The 26,627-nt window shown below is 40.0% G+C and overlaps 1 protein-coding gene across 6 annotated transcripts in view; it reads left to right on the top strand.

The window, feature by feature from the left end:
* ENOX1 (ecto-NOX disulfide-thiol exchanger 1) overlaps positions 1-26,627 on the top strand; it is a 352,618-nt gene that overhangs the window by 53,795 nt on the left and 272,196 nt on the right. For all 6 annotated transcript variants that reach the window (XM_086881222.1, XM_086881220.1, XM_086881228.1 and 3 more), the window contains exon 2: positions 19,716-19,792. The gene's annotated coding sequence lies outside the window, so the exon portion shown is untranslated. The remainder of the gene's footprint in view (positions 1-19,715; positions 19,793-26,627) is intronic.

Below are 26,627 nucleotides of genomic sequence, written 5' to 3'. Positions count from 1 at the left end.
TGCTCAGAGCTGAATTTGTTGCATCTGAACAGCTCGATTTTGTCACTGGAAAGTAAGTGAGGTTGGGAAACCAGAAAATAAACCTCTGCTTTGCTTCTGTCATCCACTCAGTCTAGTAATGCACTCCACAGAAGTGTTGATGTAAATAGCATTCCTTAGGCTTGTTTGCTTGATTTCTGAGACTGATAGAGGGAAGAAAATACTCAAAGGAGGAAAAGATTTTGAGGAAAGGCTTGCAGCGAGGCAGGCCTGGGAGATGGAAGAGCTGGTTTGGAGCATGGTTCATGTCCCTGCTACATCCAAACTGAACCACTGAATAGGTGCAAATGTAGATGGCAGGATAAAAATGGAAACTATTCAAACCAAAAGCAATTAACTTGTATACAGATGGCTTTCTGGCATTCACAGCTGCATAGATTTTGGTTGTGTATTTTTTTAGATGTGCCGCAGAAGGTTAAAGCCTCTATACGTCCATCTCCAGCTGTTCATGCACATAAAATAGATAAGAAAATGAAGCCAAGTGAGCATTGTGTGTAGTGCCAGACTTGCTCGCTGTGATAGGCATCTCAAACAGTAGTGCAACATCCTGGCCTGTCAAATGGCCCTTGTATTGGCCTTTTATGAGAAGAAATTACATTTTTTATATCAAAGGAGTCACTTCAATTTCATGAAAATGAAATATGGAGAAGTACTATATATATGTCATATCTCCTGGGTAAAACCTAGGGCTGAGAACCTGAACAGAAGTGGACGATTGCTGAAGGTATGAAACGTAAGTTCTTCAAGCAATTTTGGTATATCCTGAAAACTATGTCTCTGGAAATTCTATGATTTAAGCTGTTTGATGTAGAACCAAGTGTGCTCTTCATGTGCTCTTTATACTGAAGGGCAGGCAATTAAGTTTTAAATAAACTTGTTACACCATGCTGTTTTGGTTGGAAAAGACAGGTGTCTGCTAAGGAAGGTAGCAGCCTCCCTTAAAGTAATGACTCCCCCACTAAAATTATTAAAATTTTGAAGTCAAGAGACTCTCAGGCCCTTGGATATGGGAAGGAATAACAGTTCTTTACTAGGAAAATTAAAATAAAAATGCAGTAGCACAAAACCCACTGACAGGGTCAGAATATAACCTGACACGCTGTTTGTTGGTCAGGGTGTTGGTAGCAGTCCAATTAAATGGTGGCTGCAGTCCTCCTGCAGTGACAGATGTGGTTCTGTTAAAGCAGTGATCCCACAGAAGGCTGTAGTTTTCCTCTGGAGGTCCACTGGTGGTGTAGATGGGTCTGGCCTTCCTCTGGGAATCCCCTGGAGAAAGGCTGCCTGTGGTGTTCCCAGTCTCAGATTCTATCCAGGTAGGAATGCTTGGCTCCTTCCCCTGGGTGGAGCACCTCACACTGGGATGATGTAATTTTATCAGTCCTGCAGTGAGACTCACTGGCCCATTAACAGAAGAGATCCCCCTGGAGTTCTGAGGGATGGGTCATGGAAGAGATAAAGAACACTGTCCCACCTGTTTTTAACAGATGGTAATAGAACACATACTCCTGGTTACATCTTGCATGGCAGCCCAAGACACATGCTTTAGAAAAAAAACCCAACATTTTGAGTTAACATGAAATATATTTTGATTTGCATTTTCATATAGGACTAGTTTGGGTCAGTGGAAACCTACATTTTTGCCTTGCATGTCTTCACCTTTAAATTTTTTTTAAAAAAAAAAGTCTTTGAAATATCTGGTTGAAATGGTCAAAACAATTAGACCATGCTTTCCAAAACTGTGGTGTAAGTGCCTCTGCAGATATTTCAAGCTGTTATACGACCACCATGACAATGCAGTTATCGTGCCATATGCAAATGCTGGCCATGAGTCAACTCAAGTGGAACAGTTGCAGCCCTGGTATAAAATTATCTCAATTTTGTTTCTCAATTTTATTTTTTTTGGTGACATTGTTAATTGGAATGATCAATCTGTAGCTTCTGATTTTGGGGTTTGGCTTGGTGGGGTTTTTTTTTTGCAGGGGGGAGGGATGGGGGAGATGGTAAACAACTCATCTGTTTTACTTTTGGTCTGACTTCCTACTGAAAAACATCATAGCCACCACTTAGTGAAGCCCAGTTGGCTTGCAGACCATTGGAGTGCCTCCCAGAGGGCCCCAGTCTTTCCTTATCAACTGTGTACAGTACGGATCTGTGCACAGATTGCTCTTGATCTGTGTGCTCCTGCTGAGTCAGCTGCGTCAGCTGGTGAGTCTGCAGCTGTAGGAGCCATGTACTTTATCCTCCTGTTTATTTCTTACAGAGCTCCCTTTTGGCTAGTGGGTACCTGGGAAGGGATATCAAGAGTCCAGCTTGTTCTCTGTTGTGAGAAGTGGGACCTAGTCTTTCAGACAGGAATTCTCTGTGGGAAGCGAGAGGGTCCATCCTGCCAAATCTAGAGGGATACTGCACCTGTTCACTCATCGCTAATAAGACTTCTCTATTTAATGTTCTCTGGGGTATGTGTTTCTCCCTTGATCTACTTGAAGCACTTTTTCATGGTTAATGATCTGAATTTGCCAAGCACACTGACTAATTTTGGTGTTGGTTTCCATTATGTAAGCTATTAACGGGTCACTGCTTGCATGCTGGAAAATCTGTTTCAGGCTAATAGTGAGGTGCACAAGTGCCTCTCCATGGTATACTTGCTACCTGTGCACACGTGTTCTGGCTTGATAGTTGGTAGCAAATCCCACAGCAATATGGCATGCAGCATCTATTCTATTAGCAGTCAATTCCTAATCAGCCTTTCATTAACACATACAACATTTCACCTTTTCTAGGCTTTTTTTTTACTATGTGATTGAAGGAGAGTGAGAGGAAACACGCTGACATGCAGAGGAAGGTGTTGATAAGTAAGGAAATCAAATTCTTCCCAGGAGAAGCAGTGTTCTTGCAGTAGAGGAGGTAATAATGCAGGGTAAGGAAGTGTCTTGGAGCTGCATATTAAATCTGTCTCTCTGGCATTTTCCCTGAAAGTCAGTAACAAGGCTGTTGAGGAATTTGAAGTTATGAAGGCAATTCAGACGAGAAGTAGTGTGACACAGAAAAGCATTGAAGAAAACTTGGTGGGGTTTATTTTAGGTTTCAAGTTTTGACAACTCAAAATGACGCTGTAACAGCAGACAGCAATTACTACAGGAACAGGTCCTTCTGTTGCCTTTCTGTTCTTACATTCAGATAATGTCCTTTTGCTTACAGATGGTTGCCTTCATATGCACACAGAGATTTTTAGTCTTTCCTTCACTGTAGAGATAGAGAATCAATGAATGAAAATTAGAGACGAGTCCAAACTTGGGGTTTATTTCTGAAATTCACCCATTTTACATGAGGAGAGGATCACATTTTCTGGCTTTGACAACATTCCTAGAAGAAAAGAGTTCAAGGTTATTTTCTTTTTGTACACTTTCTATGGCTGAAAGCCCCTAACAAGCTGAGATTTCATTTGTTGATTTTTTTCCTCTTTAGATGATGTCTGAAAATCTTTCAGCGAACAAAAGAGGTGAGAAAGGAAACAAAAAACCCCCTCAAAAGAGCCTATCATTCATGCATCGTTCATTCTGGAGGAAGGTCTTAAGTTAGGCTTCTCATTACTAGGATAATTCTAGGAGGGGCTTTCATCCATGCAGTCATTCACAGGTCAGTGGCTAAAGCCTAAGATTTTTGATGGTAATACCTTTCCTTACCAGGGAGAAAATGAAAAAGACAGTCTTTGGATGTGCTTGCACAGGAAGGAAATATCACAGTTAATGCCTGTGCTGAAGTCTGAAAAACATTTTCAGCATAAAGCAGTGCAGAGACTGTTTCCCTAGAAGGAAAAGGGACACTGAAGGATTTATTGTGTTGCAGTATTTATTATGTAAGAGGAATTTGCATGGTAAAGAGGGAAAGCAGATTTTATTCAGAATATAGAGGACGGGATGAATGATGTTAATGAAAAGCTGATTGATTGAAGCAGAAGTTTGTCTACTATGCCACTCATATTTTCTGAACCCCAGCAATCATTTTATGGACATCTGGGTTAAAGGATGGGTATATTAATCCTTTGGCATGCTAAATTTTTATAAAGAGTCTGCTTTGCCAAGATGGTGGTGGGATGAATCCAGATGTGATCCTACAGATGTTACTTAGGGGTCCTGTTCTCTCCAGATAAGAGGACAGCTTCAGAGAGTGATTTAGCCCAGATATGTTTGGCATTGCATTTTGGCACTACCGATCTCTCCTCACATGGTGTGGAAATGTAATACAGCCACTCTTGGATTTAGTCCATCCTCTTCTTGGTCCTTCACCAGCCATTTCAGTCAAGACTCCAGTTGCCATATACTCCTTGCTTCGTCCCACTGAAATTAGGGGGGCCTAGACAAGAGGTGGTGGTTGTTTAGATGCCTCTGTTTTTCTTCAAACACAGGAACCCTCGTGATAAATGGGTGGTACTCTGACAGTTGGGATTGTTCTGTTTATTTTAGTTCTTGTTCTAAGAATAAGACTGCTTGAATTGCTGTGTTAATAAATACAATCCCAAGTAGAAGCATGTGTTTTGCAGACTATTTTTGTTATCTGATTGGGCTTCTTCACATCCTCCTTTTGTGACTAAGTCGAACCCACAGTCTGCCGAGTGTCTGCCAGGAGAAGAACCCGCCTGCCAGACTCAGTGCCACTAATCATTTCCCCGTTTAGTTTATTTCAGCTAACATCCCTAAACATAAGCTAGGAGGTCCTGACAAGAGCTTCTTTGGTGGATGAAAATTAGTGTCCTGATTTTTCTTTGACAACTACTAGTGTTGTGCTGGTGGCCATGACTGGTAGAACGTCACATCCTGAGAAGTCCTCTATGGCACTGCCATAGCTTGAGATTGCTTTGTGCCTTGTTTCTAGCAGATAAAAATTCCCTATAAGAAGTTAACTCTGCAGGGATGAAGGGCTTGTAAACCAAGTGTTCAGAGTGACACCTTAAACTGAGGCACTGTGAAAAGCCAAGATTATGTGCCCTCACTTGAAGACTAGCAATCAAGCTGAAAGTGTAGGGATTGCCTTGTGATACAGTATTATCAATTAACCACCTGTCAGGGATTTTCTGTGGTTCAAAGAAGTAATGGTTGGCTGGCTGCTGCTTCCTAGGTAGTCCCTCATAATATGGTCCTATTTCCTCTGTCTTAGGTAAAATCTAATCCTTGACATTGCAAACGATTTGTGTTTGTTCTCATTATGTCATGCATGTCTGTGAGATGAGTCAGATGCACAACCCATCATGACCCAGACAGCTGGAATTATACAGAAGATACTGATTTAGTTGCTATTATTGTTTTCTCTAATATATGGGAAGTCAACCATATGTTAATTATTTTTCTTCAGAACAGCTCCATTAAAATTTAAACTGGTGTTATTAGTGGCAAGAAAATCTCTTTCAGTCATGCGAAAACACCGTGTAGCCAGCAGACCTTGTGATCCTGTGCTTGGGTTGTAAATCTTTCAAAAGCTGGTGTGCCAGAGTGTGCCTTTCTTCCCTAAGTGAGAGATGGGACCCTTTATTCTTTTGTATTTATTATTAATCTGGCTTAATTGCTGCATGTATCTTAAAACTCACAGTTTGTGGACAACTGTTTTCCCTTTACCTGAGCCTATAGAGGGATCTAATGCTGGAGAACCATAAGATGATATTTTAAGATTGCATGGGGGATGAAAGAGCCTGTGGTGGTTAAACAGCCTGGGCCTTCACTATTGATGAACCTGTGAGACATGTGCTTCTAAACTCCCATTTTCTGAATTACTAAATTTGTACAGTGCTTTCAGTATTTAGTTCTCTTTGTCTTAGGAAGGCTTAAGCTGAAAAATCCAACCCACTCTGTGACTGAAAGAAAAATTGGAAAGATTTTTGTCTTAAAGCTGTTGAATGGCTTCCTGTGCAGACAGGGAGTGTTATCTAACTGATTGGAACAATTTTAAAATATGAGATGCCTGCACTGCATGAATAAATTTTACAATTTGGGCCTTAATTGGGTAAAGCAATTGCTCTCACAGATACTTCAACATTGTGGCAACAATCAATGCATATAAACTTACTGGATTTCTGTATATAGTTATCTAAGAATCTCATTTGTAATCAAATAGTCTTCTTTTCTTCTAATTCAGAATGCCAAGACAATTTTGGTAGTCTTGTGTAAATGTTTCTAATTTGAAAATGTCCTATAATTGTTATGTTTGCTCAATATTACAAAGTGGAGGGGGAGCCCAGGAGTATTCTACGAGGATCTGAATGTGTCACCCACTACACATGCAGAGCCGAAGTAGTCCCTAACAGTTCCTGGGACACAGTGCAGAAATATTTGTGAATACTTTGTGAAATGATTATCCCGTTGTGTTTGCTTTTGTCTGCCTTATCCCCTAAACTCAAAACCATCCAAACAAAGCCTTGAAAGAGTCTTCAGGATGGTGGGTTAAAATATACATCTCAAGTGAAGTGAAGTGCTATTCATTGTGATTTAGTCCTAAAACTCAGACTCCCAATTTGGAAGATTTTAAGAAAAAGGAAAGCTTTTCCCCCTCAATCTTCATGCAGTTTAATTTTCCATGACTTCTCTCATGGTGGATATGAGGGGGTGGGAGAAATTTGAAGTTGAAAAGTGCACCTTTGATTTGGAGTCATCTCTACTTTCTCCAGCTGAGATAGTTTCCTTTTGCTTACCCTCAAATAAGAGCAACTGTTCCATGCTTTTTATTTCTGTCCAACTTGTCCAGCTTCTTCCTTTCTATTTCACCACCTAGTCCTCTAGATATCCTCCCAAAGTAGGACTATTAACATACAAAATCCCAAGCCTCCAAAGGCTTTTTCTAGCCTTCAAGTTTCTCTTTTCAGTTTAATAAAAGTGGTTTGGTGTGGCAGATATTTATTTAGTTGGTTGGTAGAGTGTTTTTTATGGCTTTCTTTTTGTTTGTGTTTTTTTGTTTATTTGTTTTTTTTTTTGGGGGGGGGGATTGTTGTGGAAATTTTTTTTTTTCCATTCAATTTATCAGTTTTCCATTACCTTCTACATAACAATCTGAGCTTGTGGTAGGACTTCGTATCAGTTTTGGTTTCCTAAAAGTGAGCACACTGAAACAATGACCTCAAAAACTTCTGGTACTTAATGCTGAGTGTTACAGTAAGTGCATAACAGTAAAATAGAGACATTCCACTTCTTCCTTCATGTGTTCCTCTGTGTGGCATTTGGAAAATGCTTTAATCAGCTTTTCCATTCCTCTGTCTCATCGGATTCAGGTCTTGCTATTTGCTCTTTGTTTTTGCTTAGACATCACGCAGAAATCAAGCCCAAGGGCAGCAGCAGAGATGTTGTTGCTGGGTTTAAATGCAGAGCTCTGCCCAGGTTGCCCAGAAAGTTGCAGGATGAAATGAGTCCATCACATTCTCAGGGTCTTCTGGTAGGCAGTGTCTTCTGCCTTGTGGTCATTTGGAGGTGATAAAATGCTGCTTCATACAGGCCCTTTCCCAGTTTTCTCCTTTTCCCTGCCTGCTGCCCTGGTCATATACCTACACTGGTGCAGTCTCCAGACCTGTCCTTGGGACCCAGTGCCTGCCTGTTGATTATCTTCCATTATCTACACATCCCAGGCTGCTCTTAGAGCCCCATCCAGCTGCTCTTAGAGCCCCATCCAGCAGCCCTGTGTGCCCAACCCCTTTGAACTGAAATGCAGCAGCCGGTTTTTCTCATAAATTCAGACCCATTAAAAGCAGTGGGTTCCTTCCACTGAGGCAAGGTGCAGGTAGACTGCAGGGTCACAGCTGCCACCTTATTGCTGTAGCTCTGCCTCTAGGAGTAGGAATTAGGAGCTGCATCGGTTAAAGGGTGGACCATGCTTTATGTTGAGTATTATCTTAAAACAAAAGAAGAAAAAAATCTCACATGTAGAAGCATTCAGAAGGATTGTGTGTGATCAAAATTCTAATATTTGCTTTTTCCTAACTCTGACAAAGGAAAGAAAGTATGAAAATATTAATATGGGTTCTCATTTGGGAAGTTCATTGGAAAAGGGAAAGAAATCAGGGAGAAATAACGTGAATAATTCAGAATGAGTGGTGTAAACTGCGAACTGTTGATCACTGCTTTGTTATGCAGACATGGATTTCCATTAATATTCCTTCTTCTGAAAAACAGAAATCCTGTCTCTGCTGTTGTATGCTTGATTGAACACTGTCTTAGGTTGCCATGCAAGATGTAACCAGGAGTATGTATTCTATTACCATCTGGGGCAGTGTTCTTTATCTCTTCCATGACCCATCCCTCAGAACTCCAGGGGGATCTCTTCTGTTAATGGGCCAGTGAGTCTCACTGCAGGACTGATAAAATTACATCATCCCAGTGTGAGGTGCTCCACCCAGGGGGAGGAGCCAAGCATTCCTACCTGGATAGAATCTGAGACTGCGAACACCACAGGCAGCCTTTCTCCAGGGGATTCCCAGAGGAAGGCCAGACCCATCTACACCTCCAGTGGACCTCCAGAGGAAAACTACAGCCTTCTGTGGGATCACTGCTTTAACAGAACCACATCTGTCACTGCAGGAGGACTGCAGCCACCATTTAATTGGACTGCTACCAACACCCTGACCAACAAACAGCGTGTCAGGTTGTATTCTGACCCTGTCAGTGGGTTTTGTGCTACTGCATTTTATTTTAATTTTCCTGTTAAGTTGTAGGTTTATTTATTTTTTTTTATTTATACATGCTAGTAAAGAGCTGTAATTCCTACTCCCATATCTTTGCCTGAGAGCTCCTTGACTTCAAAATTATAGTAATTTGGAGGGAGGGGGTTTACATTTTTCCGTTTTAAGGGAGATTGCTGCCTTCCTTAGCAGACACCTCTTTTCAAACTCCAAGACAAACACTTGAGGCAAAAAATCCCTCATGACAAAAAGTAAAACAAAGCATGACAAAAGACCCTATGGTATGCAGATTTATTCTTCAGATGATATTAATATATTTTTTTTAGAAAAGTTGTTTCCTGCTATACATACTAACTAGATTCTCTGACGTCTCAGACCTCTCCTGTGAAGTGGGTAAAGGGGTTTGTTCACCATCACAGTGCAACTTCTGTGGGAAAACTGGAGTTGAAATTGGTCATGGAAAGCTAATGTTACACTTGAAAGCACTTTTTTCAGGAAATCTATTTTATGGATATATGCATGCTATTAAGACCATCTAATATTTTCTGGAGAGAGAAATTAAATCCATAGTTAAACTGAATAGTCATTCCTTAAGAAGACTTTTGTTACTTGTGGCTTATCTGTAACAGAAAACAGACTGTGTATTAACACAGACTCTCTGCAGGATATTTTAGTTACAAAATGTCAAAGCCTCTTCAAAATTAATGAGTAAAATATTGCCTGGCTTTAAAAATGAGTATCACAACTTTAAGAAAACATTGTTGCCCCACTCCTTGTAGATCAACATGTGGCAAGATTATTTCAGTGGAAATATGTGCCCACAGGCTGTGTATTTTTTGTGTTTTGTTTAACACTGGTTGGCATCTGAGATCAAGAAAGCTTAAACCAATTATGAGTAGCTGGTGCAGCAAAAATCATGATTGATACATTTACAACACAGGGTCGATTCTTCTGTCAATGTTATTGTATAAAGAGGGGGAAAAGGGGACATCAGGCATGCTACTTTGTAGCCCCTGAATTAACACAGTGCTCTGACCACATACAGATGTTTCCTCCCTCTGTGCAATCAGTGTGTCTTGCATTGATTGCAGCCTGCAGACTTCGAGGACGAAACAGCTGTGCAATTGTTGCTAAGCCTATTTCCCTCTTCCCTTTGATTTATTGGATTATTTAATACAGCAGAATGATAGGAATTTAAAAATGAAAAAACACTGTTGAGTCATCTAGTCCATCTTGCAGCAGGATTGTCCTCTCCAGATCTTTGTCCAGTTATGGACAGGCTTTGTGATGTGATTGGACTTCAGCCAATTTCCTTTGGAAGATTATTCTACAATAGAATACACTTCATTATAAGAATTTTTCCCTGTCAGCCTACACTTTACTTTGCTTAGTATAATCACATTATTCTTAGCTATATTTTCCTGAAAAACCCTATTAGAAAAATCCTTAGTGTGTGTATCCTTCCAGAGCTTGTAGATAATTATCATATTTCCCTTTCAATAGTGGCTTTAGTCAAGCTATACATATTTAGTTATTTTAATATTTTCCTATAAATCAGCCTTCCTGATGACTTTTATTGCTATCATTGAGCCAAATCTCAAATTCTTCTATTTAGTATTCAAATAGAAAAGGCAGGACTGAATAAAGACTTACAGATTAGATCATGATGTCATTGAAAACCCATCCTTTGAACCAGTATTTGTGCCTTCAGATCTGTCTGAATGCCAGCTCTCCTGAGGCAGACTTCAGTCATAAGATTTGTCTCAACTTTCTTATCTGAAGCATAAATGCCTACATCAAAGCTATTCTCCCTAGATTCCTTTTATGATCATTGGACCCTATAGCTGCATGCAATTAATCTAAGCTGTTTTAGGTATCCACATTTAGGATAAGAGGAATTGAGCACTAGGGGTGTGCATTTCTCTCTGAGGTCTTTGTCCAGGACCTGATGTCCTTGGGTATTTAAATAGAGGGTGTGTGGATGTTTGGACACTGTGGTTCAAGAAGTGAGGAGAGTCAGTTTTGGCCATGGCAATGACACCTCAGCTTCAAAACAGCAGCAGAGTGGTTTGATGCATTGTGTGTCCTGAGACCATTCCTAACACAGTTGAATGGCATTAAATTCAACTCACAAGTATGATGGTTACACTGAATGATGGGGTGGATGAAATTGCCTTTTGCATAGGCTTAGAATCACAGAATATCTCCAGTTGAAAGGTGCCTCTAAGCATCATCGAGCCCAACTCCCTGCTCCTTGAAGGACAACCTAAAACTAAACCATTTGACTAAGAGCATCATCCAGATGTGCCTTGAGCTCTCACAGGCTCAGTGTTGTAACCACTTCCCTGGGGAGCCTTTTGCTGAGACCAGTCCCCCTCCCACTGAACTTCTCTGTGTCCGATCTCAGCTGAAGCACGTACAGCATTTACCCAGAGAGTATGAGTCTAGATGCCAGATATATTGGTTTTTAAGTTTCTTTGGACTGAAGGAAATCTATGATCAATGCCTTTCATTTTCAAAGGCCTCTAAAAAAATGGCTCTTACCTGACAGATGTCAATCGCTCTTCCCTTCTTTATCAGGTATTTCTTCTCTGCTGACAGCTTAATGCTCACAATCCTCACTGCAGCCTTGGGCAGATGGCTGCTCAGATGCAGTTCTTACCTCTAGCCTTAGGTTATGGATTGTTCTCCATACAGGTCCAACCTTTCCTGCTTTATACTGGAGTAACTAGGAAAATAAATCAGCATCTGCCTTTTGTTTATTAGTAAAAAAAAACCCCAAACAAACAAACAAACAAAACCCCCCAAAAAACCTTAAAAACATTTTCCCAGTGGTTGGCTAACTTCTGTCCAGGAAATAAAACCTTTGTGCTAAATTTGTTTGGAGGGCAAGACCAGAAAAGGAGGAGAAGACCTGTTGAAACTGAGGGATAATAATTGCCCAAGATAATGTTCTAATTAGTAGATAATGTATTAATTAGTTCTGAATGAATTTGGACTGAACATTAGCAGAATTTTTTCAAACATCTCAAGAGGGTCAAGTTCTGGAATAAACTAGTTGAGAAGAAAACCAAAATAACTTGAAGAGAGAATTTGGTAAATTTAGGAAGTTTTTATGAGAATGTGAAGAAGCATTTGCAAGGATTGAAAAAAAACCAGCTAGGTATGCAATATGAGGTCACAGTGTTAGTGGGGGCTGAATAGGAGACTGGCCACTGCTCATGTGTCTCCACTATCACCTATTTCATGTCTAATGCAGTGGTTAATGGCTCCTGATGGTTATTAACAGATGCCAGAAAGCTGCAGTCCAAGGTGAGTACAAGAATTTCCTTGTTGCCAGACCCTTGGAGTTTGGGATGTCCCTTCCTAAAAAACATGTGTGAGTCTGCTCTTGGTCTTTTGTTGGTGATGCTAGGAAGGACATGTGTCTCTATGGAAAAGACACTGTGTCGTCAGTTCTCCTGGGCAAAGCAGGAACAGAAACCTGGACAAGACCCAGTTCATCCTTCTGAGAAGTGTATTCCTTCAATGCTGCAGCCCAAGCACTGTATCCAGCCTTTTCGCAGCCTTTTTCAGCCTGTGCTGAATGCTTGCTAGTCAGTGGGCTCTGCTCCTAATTCACAGTAACTGGAACAAAATGCGGCCATCCTCATCATTCACAGAGACATGAAATCCTCAGAGACTGCAAGCCTACCACAGCATGCTATAAGTCATCGTGACACTGGCAGACAGAGTACAGGGCTGTCTGTTGGGACAGCTAACTTTGAAGCATCAGCATACTGGAGATGAGAAGGACTGGGAGCAGTGTATGTTAGACAGGTATTTTTAGCTGCCTTTTCTTAAAATTGCCCTGCTTTCCTCACTCTGTTTTATCATCACCGTGGTGAGCTAATTCTGCCACTAGCCTGTCTGCTAGTAATTCTTATCCTGATAAGCTATTCCTCATTGGATGAGAGTTTTCAGAGTACGACATCTTGGTGCCTGGCCTCCTTTTCTAACTGCAGGCATGACTGACTGCTAAGGAAGGCTTCCTAGACTCCTCTCAAGTTTTTTGATCTTGCCTCTCTTCACTGCTCCATCTTCTGTGTTTGTTTCTGTGACAGAAGGGAACATTATCCTTTTCTTTCTTTCAAGTGATGTAAACACACACCTGTGAATTGCATCTGGCCCCCATTATAATAGGTGTCTATTTCAAGGAGGACTTGATGGTCCTCTTGGTTCTCCTATAGATTTTTTGACTTACCTGTGGTTTCTGAGACGGGATGGTACTGGTGGATATTTCTGAGTGATTCCTCCTTTTATGTAGGAATGGGGTATCATAATCTTCAGATGTTTTGGTGCTATGTTTAAGGACTTTCCAGGACAAATTAATGTCATGGTCATACTGGATTTATCCATGTTGTCCTCATAAGTCTTGTAAAAAATATTACCTATATTGAACTTACTGAAACCCTTTTTTACATTCATTATGATGATTTGAATAGGAGTTTCCAAGAGTTGTCACTTTAATTAGAAAAGGTAAAGGGTTAAAGTTGTTTAGCCAGTCTTTCGCTGGGATGAAGAGTGCAGTGCTTCTGCCTTGCTTTTAAAACAAAAAACACCCCAGAGGGTATGTGTTTCCTTATGAAATTTCTATTCCAACCTCTAGGCTGAGCGACAGCAGCACATTTCTTTGTATCTCAGACACTCTGTAGAGATGGAGAAAGGTGGCTTAGGCTCTGCATTGTCAAACCAAAAGTAGTGGCAATGTTGTGTGCCTCCCCTGCCTTTTTCAGGGTAGGTGGGGGACCCTTCCCTTCAGAAGTGTCTATCAAGGTAATGGTGCTCAGTACTTCTACAGAAATATTTCAGGTTGGGAGGCTTTGCACCTAGGATAGTACTTTTGAGACATACTTCAGGGCAGTGAGTCCTTTTTTGCATTTTTCCAGAGATCAGGGAATGAAGGCATTTTCAGCCACTGGAAATTCACTTTCCTTGAGTAGAAAAAGGTCTGCAAGCGAACAAACTTTGTCATTTTTCTTTTTTGAACAGGTAACATGGGTTTGTACCAGCTTGCCAAGGACCTTATCAAGGCAAGGATTACACTTTCTCATCTACTTCACTGTCAGTTCAGGGTTGTCCCAGAACCATTTGCTGTTACTGGTTATGCTGCTGTCCAGCATAAGTAGTTTGTCCATAACACGATGAGTTAATATCCTCACTGCATCACAGTGGATGGCAGGAATCTGTCAGTGGGCAGGGATGTGGGACTGTGTGGACTGGCTCTGCTTCCCACCTATTTTGTTAAAGCAGTACATCCTGTTTTTAAGTGCTGCTGTTCCTGAACTAAAAAACCCTGACAAACCACCACAAAGTAACAGGTTAAAAAAATGTTTTTGTGCATTATCATTTAGCACACTCCATTGCACACAGTGTGACTGTAATTTTGTCAGTGATGGTCTACGGGTTAATATACTTTATTGAAGCTTTTTCCTTATACTGAATCTGGAATCTGTGTAAGAGGCTCTTTTTGTACCCTAAAACCTATTAGATGTTACGTCTTAAGGGAGCTGTAAGAGGACTGACTCCCAAGAATAATAATTTTCTCTCTATTTCTGGGAAAAGTTAGTACATTTATTTTTACTTATGATAATTAGTATAATTTTATATAAGTTCAGGAGATAAGAGGGGAGGTGTGACATGGAACTTCCTTAATTTGTCTTTATTACCTATATCAGCTGTGAATCTGTTGGCCTTGATGCACAGTCAAAAAGGGAGAGATTTTTCTGTACTTGTAGATTTATGTTAAAAGGAACAAATTTAAAATAAGAACGGTAATGATAGAAGCTGAAAGAGTTGTTTTGAGAAATGAGGTATAATAAAGGAAAGCTTGTCATGTTCATTTATTCCCTGATTTTAGTGTTCAACTGGATGCAAAGCTGGAGGACCAAATCTGAATACGAAAACAATACATAAATATGAGAACTGCCTGCTTTGTTAAATATTGCTAACCGGCATCTAGAAGTGATACTGGCATCTAGAAGTGATACATAGTGTTAAAGATATCACCGCTTAATTGTCAGTTATATAAACCCAAATCTGGAAAAATGTTATAAACAGTCACTCTAATGTATATTCATTTGCACAGAAATAAAAGCTTTTTCCACAGCGCCTGGCACATACTGAATACTTAGTGTAATAGAATGGAAAGGATTTTACAAGTTAGTGCCTTTAAAATGAGGAGATCACAATACATTTCTGACATGGTATTCCAACTTGGACTCTTATTTTACAATTTAATGTTAATTCTCAGTGCAGAAACTGTGGTCCCATGATAGAGAGATTTGAGAATCCTGTACCAAGCACTGTTCATCTTGGTCATTTTGCCTAAGGCACTGAGCAAAAGTTGTGTCTAGCTTTGACAGCAACAGCAATTACTTCTGTTTTAAAAAGAAACATCTAATGCACGAAGGACCTAGTGCACAAGTCTTGTGAGGAGCGGCTGAGGAAACTGAAGTTGGTTAGCCTCAAGGAAAGGAGGCTTAGGAGGACCTTATCCCTATTTGAAAGGAAGTTGCAAACTGATTTCCTCTCCCAGGTTACAAGCAATAAAACAAGAGGAAATGGCCTCCTCAAGCTGTGACAGGAAAAGTTTAGAGTGGATATGAGGAAAAATTTCTTTATCGAAAGGATGGTCAGGTGTTGGAACAGGCTTCCCAGGGAAGTGGTTGGATCAGCAGCTCTGGGTGTATTTAGAAGTCATGTAGACGTGAATATTAGCCATGTGATTTAGTGGTGGCCTTGACAGTGCTGAGTTAATGGCTGGACTCTATGATGCCAGAGGTCTTTTACAACCTAAGTGATTCTATCATACTGGGGCATAAAATAAGAGTTGAAAGCGTTTATCTGTTAGACTGCTACACTGGGAATTCTCCTAACATAACACAACCAAGAACCACCCAAGAAAGTGTTACCCAGTGTTCGCTTTCCTTTTACAGTCCCAGCATGAGTGACAAAGAGTTAATCGTGGTACTTCACAGTCCTCTTTCTCTTTCACACCCACCTGGCCTTAGATATAAATGGTAAAGCCAAGATCCAGGAACTTTGCACCTTCTAGTTTCTGATGCACATATTGTGATGTGTTCTTTCGCATGTGTTTTTTTGTTGTTTTTTTTGGCCAAAGTAAAATAATTAGAGAAGTTCTGTTTATTTTTCCACAAGGTTCTTAAAGGGTGATTGTGGGTTTTAGCTTCTTTGAGAAAACACTAGTGTATTTTTATATTTTTTTTCAAGTCAGTTGGTGAAAAGAACTTTCAGTTCTCAGAAGGGATAAAGCTCTAGAAAATGTTGATTTTTTTCATCGAAAATCATTTTGGCTCATAAGCTATTCTTTCCTTATCTTGATGGAAAAAAAGATCCAATTTCTAGATCAATAATGTTGAAAACAGCAACAGCAGTGATCATCCTGGATGTATGTTGTTTTCTGATGCGCTTTCATATCTCTGAGCATTTCCTCATGCTGTAAATATCAGCCTGACTTGTACTCAGGCTTCAACCTCAAATCCGGCAACAGCAGAAAAAATAGGCACTGTTTAAATGCAACGAGGCTTTGAAAAAACAGTTTTTTAAATGTGCCAGCATGTCAAAACATTGAAGGAAAATACTGAAGAATACCAGTGTGCTTCCAGTTTGTCTCTTGCTGAATGTTTTTTCTATTGAATAATCACATCTTCCATTGCCTAAAGCAGCGGTTCATTGTATGTAATGTGTGCTTCAAGGCAGTAAAGAAAAAAAAAAAGATTGAAATTATCTGGAGGGAACCAGATCACTTTATTTCAAAGACAAATTAGATTGGTCTATCTTACCATTCTCCATAGATTTCATAGACATGTTACTTGTTGAAGTGGTATCAAGCATTTTATATATTATAGCAATTTGCATACGTTCATTAAGCTGTGCTTTGTAAAGCTCTCTGACAGGGGCATTTGATGAATCCTTCTGTGGACTGCATTTGCTTTATGTGGAGCAATCTGTTAAATCATGCCTTTGTCCTTCAGTTTGTCAGAATCAGTAAGCGAAGCAGATGTTGTTAACTGTGGGAGAGTTTGGGGTTTTTTGGTGTTTGCAGAATATGGGATAACTGTGAAGGGCATGATGTTTGTTTGTAAAAGTGACAGCTGGTGTTATTAAAGACAGAAAGTCTCCTACAAGTGAAAACTTTCTCTGGCATCTTTTGGCAACTCCAGGAGGTTTTTTGGAACAGTCAGGTGGGTGGTCAGTTCTAAAATAAACATTGCTAATATTATGCACAGCAAACTGTGTGCTTGTACTTAACACACAATTGTTCTTATCTTTGGTTGCAGACGTTCTGTCACGTAGCTATCTCAGCCATGCAGTAATTCATAACATTTCTCTGCAAATATGTCATAAGAAATTCTCAGGTCAACAATCCCCTGAAATGTGTCTTTGAGAAATATAATTTCATGTATTATCGAATTAGTAGAGTTTTACAGCTGCAGGTTACCTTTATGACACAAGTTTTGCAGGACCTGACAGTTCAGTCCCTGGAATCTCTGCCTATTGTCAAGGTCACTTGGCTGAAGGTGTTTCAGCCAGGGAGCAGCAAACATTTAGGTGGTTAACATGCTACATCTGATGGGTGGTAATTCCTGCTAAGGTGTAATAAGATGAGTGCTTGGCATCTGCAGAGGCCTTGCAAGTGAAGGTAAAGTGGGCAGTCATAAATTGGGTAAGAAATGAAGGGGATAAATAAGAGGGAAGACATAGCTTAGGGGGTGCTCAAGAGAGGCCAGCACAGATGGAGGTGCTGATCTCCTTTCTCTGTGGACCAGTGACAGGACACAAGGACATGGAATGAAGTTGCAGGAAAGTTGAGATGGAGTTCTGTGAAGAAGGTCCTTCACTGAGTGAGTGGTCAGTCACTGGAGCAGGCTATCTAAGGAAATAGTCATGGCACCAAGCTTGTCAGAATCCAAAGAGTGTCTGGACAGTGCTCATAGTCATTTGGCCTAGTTTTAGGTAGTCCTGCAAGGAGCAGAGAGCTGGACTCAGTGATTCTTGGGTGCCTTCTATGGGTGTCTTCCAACTGGAGATTTTCTGTGATTCTATGTGGGAAAAGTTGTTACAAAGCTAACTGATGAAGAAGTAGAAGAAAAAAAGGACATTACTGTAGGAAAAAAAGGAAGACACTACTGTAGAAAATAAAGGGTAAACTTTGGCCACCTTCTGATCTTGCAGATTTTTATTGGTATTATCTTGTAAGTAGCTCACACTCATTTTAGAAGTGGTATTTGGCTGAGATTCACTTTAATGACATTCTCTTTGTGATTATGCATTATTGTGGAAATCTCTTTTGGGGAATTGAGTAGGAGGTGCAAAGGGTGGAGATGTAGTGATGTTACTCGTGCCTGTGTAATTGAATCTGAGCTTCCGAGCCTGGCTTGTCTGCAGCTGACATCAACAGCAGGAATGGCTACACAGTGCATGGAATAAATAATCCTAGAAGTTGTCATGTTTGTAGCGATTGCCTGAAAATATGTAGAGAAGACCGGTGAGGGATTTCTGTTGTTCTTGCACATGAAAGTAGGCAGCAGCTACAAATCAACGAACTGTTGCTTTTGTAAGAAGAATTGGCAGAATCTTTCATGCTGTTGCTGGATAAAAATTTTACTGCTTCTGTTCCTCAGAGTGAGTTTTATCTTCCTGTCTGATTATCTTGCAAAAAATGAGCAGTGAAATAATTATCCACGCTGATATTTACATTTCATTTCTCTGCTTGAAAATAACCAGCTCACAGAAGGGAACAGAGGGAGTCCAGGACTCCTTGGGCGGGCCAATCCTTTGGAAAAGCAAATGTTTGCTCTTCAGTTGGGACATATAGGTACTCCCAGCCAGGTGACTATCGATGCATAGTGGGCACAGACAATTCTACAGCTGATTCTCTTTGCCTTCACTGGGAATCATGTGGGAGGTACCAGTAGCACAGCTGCAGTGGAAAGCTCAGGAAAAACTCTGTGGAAATAAAGAGACAAGACTTTTTCTAGTACAGGCTCTTAATTATCTTTAAGAGCTGTGGCTATGTGGTAGTCCTGTGTGAAATGGTATTTCTTGTTACAGAATGCCAAGCTGCCAATAGTGCTGCTGAAATACTCAATGGAGCATGTACTAATGATAGTGGCTATTCAGAACAGAGATCAGACCAAGTGCATTTGGACACATAAACTTTCTTCCCATTTTTAATATTTTGTTTTTCTCCTTTGTGTCTTTTCTTAGTCTGCTGAGCCTGTTTCTTTCTACTGCTGCATCTTCTTTCTTTTTGCTTTGTTAAGCACATCAGATTTAACAAATGCATTATGCTCAGGGTCACTGTGTGAGAATCACCAGGAAAATTTACAGAGACTCTGGGACTAATTGTGATTAGGTGTTATATGTACCCTTACAAGAATGTACATCCAGAATTTCACACCATAACAGAACTGCCACGTTCAGCATTTCTGGACATTAAAGAAATAATGCACTTAAGGATACCCTTGATTTTTCATATGGTTTCCCTATTCATGTCACTGTTTTGCTGCAAGCTAAAGGCAGAATACTGCTTAAATGCACATAAGGATGCTTGTGGTTTCCTAAATCATTTATATTTTCTGATATGCCGCTGGCAGTTTTTCATATGCAGTATGTTGGTTTTGTTTTTTCATTGCAAATGATTGTAGCAAAATTGCTATTTGAAAATTTGTTGGTTTTTTATTTTTTTTTTATTTTTTTATTTTTCTACTAATTTCTTGTGTAGAAGTTGGCTAAGAATCTATACAATGTTATCTACCTTAAGTGTAATGTACTATGAATTACCATACTATCATTGTTATCACCCACAACATTTCTCAGGCGATGCACAGCTTCAGAAGGACTGGCTCATAGACTCCTTTCTAAGTAGTAATTTTGCACAATATTTTTTTTTTTCATTTTATATGATTAAGCCATATACTTTCAATGACTTTAAATATATATAATCTTTTTTTATCAGATCTTGGATTCTGAACTTGAAGCAGTTCTTCAAGATTATATGCTTCTTGAGACTTGGAAAGTATCTGCAATAAATAGGTATGTGTAATGGATACATTTGTTTTGTGTTGGATGGTTTGGACTGCGTGAGTTTTGTTGACAGTTTAATGCTAAGCTTCTTACAGCTCTTGATAAATCTCAGTTGCTGTGAAAGGGACAGTGTGATGGATCTTTTCGGGCTGAATTTTCAATAACACGTGGTTATTGTAGGACAGAAATTTGGAAGGGTCTGATGTTCACAGTCGCTCAGAGAGAAATATTTAGCCCAACCCACAAACTTAACTTCAGAGTGAACAAAAAGATGAGTCTCCACAAGCAAGTTTTGAAGGTAAAATCAGAAAGAGAATGTGGTTCTACTCTTGATCCCTCCATACTCAAGGTTGTGCTTCATCTATATTTACATCTGTGTGTCCTTAAGGGTTTTCTTTACAGCTGTTGAAGGTGGTAAAGGAATGAATATTACTAAATATGGGAAGGAAATGACCATAAAGGTTGAAAACTTGGGTACATTGAAGTTCCTGGAAATTTTCTTCTTAGGTGTTTCAGTGACGCTCACATCTCACTTCAATCATTTACAGAAAATATTCAGGCAATTTCAGAAATACATTCTTGCATATAGCAAAGCAATTTTCAGGTGATTTCTTTTTTAAAAGCCAGATCACACTTTATGGGTCTTGAAGCTCTGCTGAAATCCTAGAAATGGAGAAAGATAAATGAGAGAAGATTTAGAAGTTCTTATTCTTTCTAAAGGGTTCATAGACCTAGGCAATTTTTTTGAGATTCAGTTCATTTTGAAATGGTGAAAGGCTTCTTGAATACCTGGATGTAACAGTTTGACTTACCTTGATCTGTGTGAGAAACTTTGAAGAGATTTAGAAATGGGGAGAGATTAAATGCTTATGCATGAAATTCACAAGATGGATTTTTGCACTTTATTGGTTATTCTGTAAGAATTTGAATGCAACATATCTTCGTAGTGTGCTTCACCTCTAGGTCCCAAGATATTTAGCAAAAGCTGGAGAAGGACCATTGTCTCCAATTCATGTATGGAGTCAGGTACCTGCCTGGATCACCTAATGCCCTACTACTACAGCTCCTGGATGTTCAGACCTGTGCCCAGCCTGCCAGAGGATCCCATGTCTAATCATCCTTTCACAGTGTGTGCAAAAGTTCAGTGTTTCTGATGTTTACATTTTCCTAATATTTCTCATCTCCATTGATGTGCCCTTACTGCTCCCTTTTGTGATACTCTCTCTTCACTCTAATTTCTTCTGCTTTGTTTTCTACTTTGCTTTCTTATTTTGCTTTCCCATGTTTTCTCCTCTTCTTAATTCACTTGCAGTCTCTGGAGATTAGCTGTAGTGAGACCTTACACAAGGAGGAGTTTCAGGAAAAAGAAATCATAGCGGAATGAGCTTCCTTTTTACTGCCTCTCGGGAGAGCCTGCTGTAAAAGGCAACTTGCTGTCATTCCCATAAATTTTCTTTTGCAGCCATCTCTGCTGGGTGTCCCCTTTGTGCCCTGTGAACATCTGTGTTGCAGCTTACGTCTGACTCCAACTGGAGAACAAATGTGTGAACCTGCTTCTTATTTTGAGCAGAAAGCTGCTGCTATTAGTAGGGCACGTGGCCCTGGTTCACCTGTGACTTCTTAATCCCCAGCTGGGAGCAAACCAGCCGTCTGGATTCTCCCCTCCTGCCAGCCATGCCCTTGTCCCTGGGGTGGCAAGTTTACCTGCCTTCCTCCAGACACTGCCCAGTGCCTGTCATTTTTCAGCATTCATTTTCTCCCTGAGTTTTCCCCAAGATGTCATGCAGAAAGGAAGAAAGGAGTGAGCAATGCAGGACTTTGGTGACATAGCTTACTTTCTGCTGCTCCTGAAAACTTCTTGCATTCATGCAGGCACCACCCTTCTGCATAAGCAAGAAATATTTAAGCCTTGAAGTATTCAGGCTCCAGGGATGTTGGAGCAGAAGAGAGAGCTTCATTTGCTAGGCTGTGCACAAGGGTTCCAGGAAAAGTCGACAGTGTTTCTGTGCCAGTTTTGGACACAGCATAAAACAGCTCACTGAGCTTAAATTAGGAACTTAACCTCAAACAGATTTGCTTTAAACAACTTTCTACTTTAAAAGGGGAAAAAAAAAAAGAGTGAAGAAAAGGAAGCAGCAGTGCTGCCCAGTTTGCAAGAGTGCTATCCCACTTGGGCGTGCTCAGGAGTGCTTGATGTGCATAGGTGGTGAACTGCAGTTGCTGTGGCATATGTGTGTCTCCAAGAGAAAAAGGAAATCTGTTGTGTCAAGTTGGCTTCAGCTGATGCTCAAAGGGATGTTGTGACAAGCCTGGAAGGTGCAGAAACTTTTGTGAAAGATCAGGTGTGATAGCAGAGAGTGACTGTAACACCTGGGGGGAGGAAGCTGGAGTATTTGAGGTCAAAGTCAGCAGCCATCAGCAGGCAAGGGAACACAGCTGATTTAGCAAGAGCATGCTCCAATGCAACAGCTTCCCTCAGATATTTGGGTTGGAACGACTCAGAATTAGCAAACCTTCCTGGCTGACGTTGCTGAAAAGGCTACTGGACGACTTTGTTTTCCTTTTCAGTAAATGAGCTCTCTTGCAGTAGAAGGGTATGTGAGTTTCAGAGCTTTTCAAGTCAGGCTAGAAAAAGTTGGCCCCTTTCTTTCCGAAACTATCCGTAAAGGCAGTCCCAATGCACCCCAGACATCTCTGGGTGTGTGAATCTTGTGCAGGCAATGGTCTCCCCTGTTCATTTTGTGAATGCACTTGTTGTGGAGGGAAGGGCTGGTCTGGCTGATTGTATGATTGGAAGTGCTGAACAGCAAAAATGTCTAAACAAAAAAAGCTGGTCCTCTTTAAACCTTGGCGGACAGATATCTGTCTTCCATCTGTGGCAACCTGTGCCAAATAGCAGAAGAACTGAAAAGCTGGTGTTCTGAAACCTCAGAGGAATAACTGGCACGTTCCAACTTTTTTTTTTTAAACTTCGTACAAATCTGAAACATTAAACACAGAAAGTAATGTTAAATGTGACAAGCAGGCAGAAATTGGGAAGTTCAGCTGGAAGGGCTGTGCATGGGACAAAGCCCTGGCACAGGGCATGGAACACCTCAGCACTGCTGCATGGGTGTTGCTGTCGAGTTACAGCAGGTAGTGGTCACCCATTGTGGAGACAGTTCCTTGGCTGTCCCCTCCTGGAGGGACCAGGGAGGTGGCTGGTAGCCTTGAAGGTGTGTATTGTGACCCCTCCAGAGATGCAGAGTGGCTTTAACCATGTTGAGATGTGACACCTGGAAGGAGGATACTGAATACATACTCTAGACCAACTAAGCAACTCAGTCGTCATTAAAGAAAATGAAGGCATTATGATCAAACAAAGAACTTTCAGATACCAACTGTCAGGAAATAGTCTGAATTCTGCATTGAGCTTTCTTAAAAACACAAATATTTTACCTCTTTGGAAACACTTTCAAACCGACTTTTTGCTTACTAGTGTTACCAGGAAAAAGTAATGCATGGATCTTCTATTGTGTAGGAAGAAGTAGGGAAGGACTTCTCCCTTATCTGACCATGATTTGATAGAAAAGTTTCTCTGGACACATTTCTGGCTTATGTTCAGCTGGCTGTCAACCAGCACCCCCAGGTCCTTTTATACCAGGCAGCTTTCCAAACGATTTTTCCCAAAGCCTGTAGCATGGGGTTGTTGTGACACAAGAGCAGGACCCAGGACTTGGCCCTATTGAACCTCATACAATTGTTCTTGGCCCATAAATCCAGCCTGTCCAGATCCCCTCTTCAGAGCCTTCCTGCCCAACATTCCCACCCAACTTAGTGTCCTCTGCAAGGACACTGAGGGTGCACTTGATCCCCTTACCCAGACCATTGATAATGATATTAAGCAGAACTGTTTAATCAATTAGACTGAGATATTTTGTCTGTTCTTGTTCTTACTTGAGACTGTATCCAAAAAGGACTGTATTGTTTTCAGTGAGGTTGAATCAGTCTCATGGAGCAGCTGGGAAATAAAGCAGGACTGTGCATCAGCCATTATGACCTGGGCAGTAGCAATTTGCTTTGGTTAGGGAAAGTGTCAGCTTTTAGCAGTTCCCTGTTCATTTTTAATTTGCTTTCCTATCTAGGTGCACTGTGTTTTTTAGTAATGTGCACCTCTGCTGTGTTGTCCCTTTTATCAATCAAAGTTATTTTGCTTTTCTGACTTGGTGTGGTGTTGCAACTGTTTGTCTCCTTTGGCAGAGCTAGGAAAATGTGTGTTTATGATAGGTGATTACAAGGACACAACTTTGGTACCTGGGATCAACTTCTCTTAATTCACTGGAATGGTTGTGGCCGAGTCCTGCTGCTAAACATGCCGGATGCTACCCAGTAACACATGGTGTTAATAATTGAGGATGTCAATATTGGGTGACACAACTGTCAGACTTAAAAAGTAAAGCACTAATAAGGAGCTTTGAAACAGTCTTGTTTAAGATTGGTTGTTGTTTGTAACGCCATTAATTCTGAGCAGGACTTTAATTCCAAGTGCAAGAAAATGAAGGAAAATGAAGGCGCTTTTTCCACTTAAATGGATTAATGAATTTGCATATGGAGGAAAGCAGCAGTCCCCTGTGTGAGTGTGTTTTGTCCATGTTACATTAGTCACCTAGCTGGCTGTCACCTTCAGGGTCATTTCAGTAGACTTCCCAAACAGCAGAGTCACTGCCTGTCACTATGTCCCATGCCTGCATGGGGTGTAGATGGTAAATGTCCAAGTGGAATTTTTAGCTTGAACACTCAAGAAACCAATGCCAACAGTGAAGAGAATGGATACAATCTGCTGTTGGTTCTGTTATGCTTTTGCCTGAGGAAAATGTTTCCAAATTGGAGAGGCAGGTGCACACTTGTGTGGTGCTTTTTTTGTGTAGATACTAATGATGCCTCCCGTGCATCCCGATGTGTATCCCTATTCACTGTGTGAGGGTTGGATCTGGAAGAAAGTGTGTGGTAGCCAAATGTAGCTACACATGAACAAAGTATCCTTATTTTGTCAAGATAAAATACCCAGCACAGAGTATCATAAATTGATCCCTGGAGGACAGACCTAGAATATAAACGGTAGTACTTTGAATATATGTGTGTTAAAATTGTATTGAATGCCATTCAGCAATTTGTATTGTATTACAGCTGACAAAGTATTTTACCTCCTAATAACTAACTAATGTAAATAGTGTTGATATTTTCCTCATATTTATAATTACATTAATTGCTTTGTGTATTAGCAACAGTTAAGTGTCAGAACCCGAGCTGTAGCTGCTAGTAATCCACAAGCAACTTGTTTGCATATTCAAAATACAAAACTGAAGAGTAATTGCCCTTTTTGCTAGTGCATATCACAGCTCAAATTTTACATAGAAAAGCCCACTGTTACCTAAATATTGTGAAGTTCAATATTAAATCTAGTGCTAATAGTATGTCTTCCAGAAATTAAGAGAAACCCTCAACAGATCAGAAAACATCTGATGAAAAATAAATTAATAGCTCACTTTAGCTAGGAATTGTGACTTACTTCCAAATGAAGCTGTTTTGAAAAAAGATGTTCCTGCTGTTGAAAGTAGCATTTTTCAGAGCCAAAGCTGGAACATCCATATGCAGTGCAATGTTTTTGTTTTGTAATGTGAGATAATTGGGCTAACAGAGTGTCACAAAGAAGCATTTGAGGATTGACTAAATTTTTCAAACAGAAGCTATTTTTTTGGAAAGTTTCCAGAGAAATAATCATTCTGTATTGCTGTCTTGTGGACTTTAGCATTTTTATTCTTAGAGACAAAGCAAATTGAGATTTCAGCATAAATCTAGACAAAACTTCAGTTGAAGAAAGTAACTTCTTCAGCTTCTAGGGTTTTTGTTTGTTTGTTTGTGTGCTTGTTTATTTTTTAACTTTTGTTTTCTTTGTAGTTTAGTGTTTTATTTGTGCTGCAATCCTTCTTGGAGGCCAGTGGTTAATACAGTTGATGGTTTTTTAAATTTTGCAAACCACTAGCATTTGTGAGGGCAACAGAGTAAAGAGTCAGTTCCAACTTAATATTGCAGATGTACACTGAATTATCCAGGGAAGAGCAAAAGTTGATTAAATTCACAAAATAAGGTGATTCATAGTTTTCTAAATATGTCACTCAGCCTAAAATTAACTCAATTATTTACCAGTCACACACATGCTAATGAATCCTGACAATCTCAATTGACCTGCTGCGATGAACTTTGCTGTCACCTAATATTGTTTCCTCTATATTTTTACTTAAAAGAGTGATTGTAGCATTTATCACATGCAAAGCGAAAATGCTCAAGGATTTTATTATTTTTTAAAACACTTGCAATTTCAGGGCACTAGTAAATTAATTACATTTAATTAGAGGCACTTGGTTTTTGTAAAGTGTTTCCTAAAGTTTAATCCCCCAGAGATTTTACATGTGATAGTGATGAAAGTGGCTGCTTCTAAGGAAGCATCAATGGTACAATTTCAGAAGTAAAGTTGAGCTTATCTTTAAATGCAAAATGTGACAAAATTATAGAACTTTAGGACTAATACGGTAAATAATATTTATTATTATTTCTAAAATTAGAATCACCTTGGAATGCCATTTTTAGCCGTGTTACCAGTAGCTATAAGAAATTTGTAAGTTAGCCAAACTAAATAATAATGAGTTTATCTACTTTCCTACTAAATGCAGAAATATGCAATTTAAATAAAAATGTGGTTATTCTGGATTTGTACTTGAGTTGCGGGTACATCTCCAAAAGGCTGCCCAGGATTATGAAATGGTATCTCTCTTTCCCTTTCCAAGGTTTTTGCCTCAAAGCTTTG

Source organism: Cyanistes caeruleus, chromosome 3, assembly GCF_971803275.1.
Source record: "Cyanistes caeruleus chromosome 3, bCyaCae1.hap1.1, whole genome shotgun sequence".
NCBI classification, from domain to species: domain Eukaryota; kingdom Metazoa; phylum Chordata; class Aves; order Passeriformes; family Paridae; genus Cyanistes; species Cyanistes caeruleus.
This window is presented reverse-complemented; position numbering and strand designations above follow the sequence as displayed.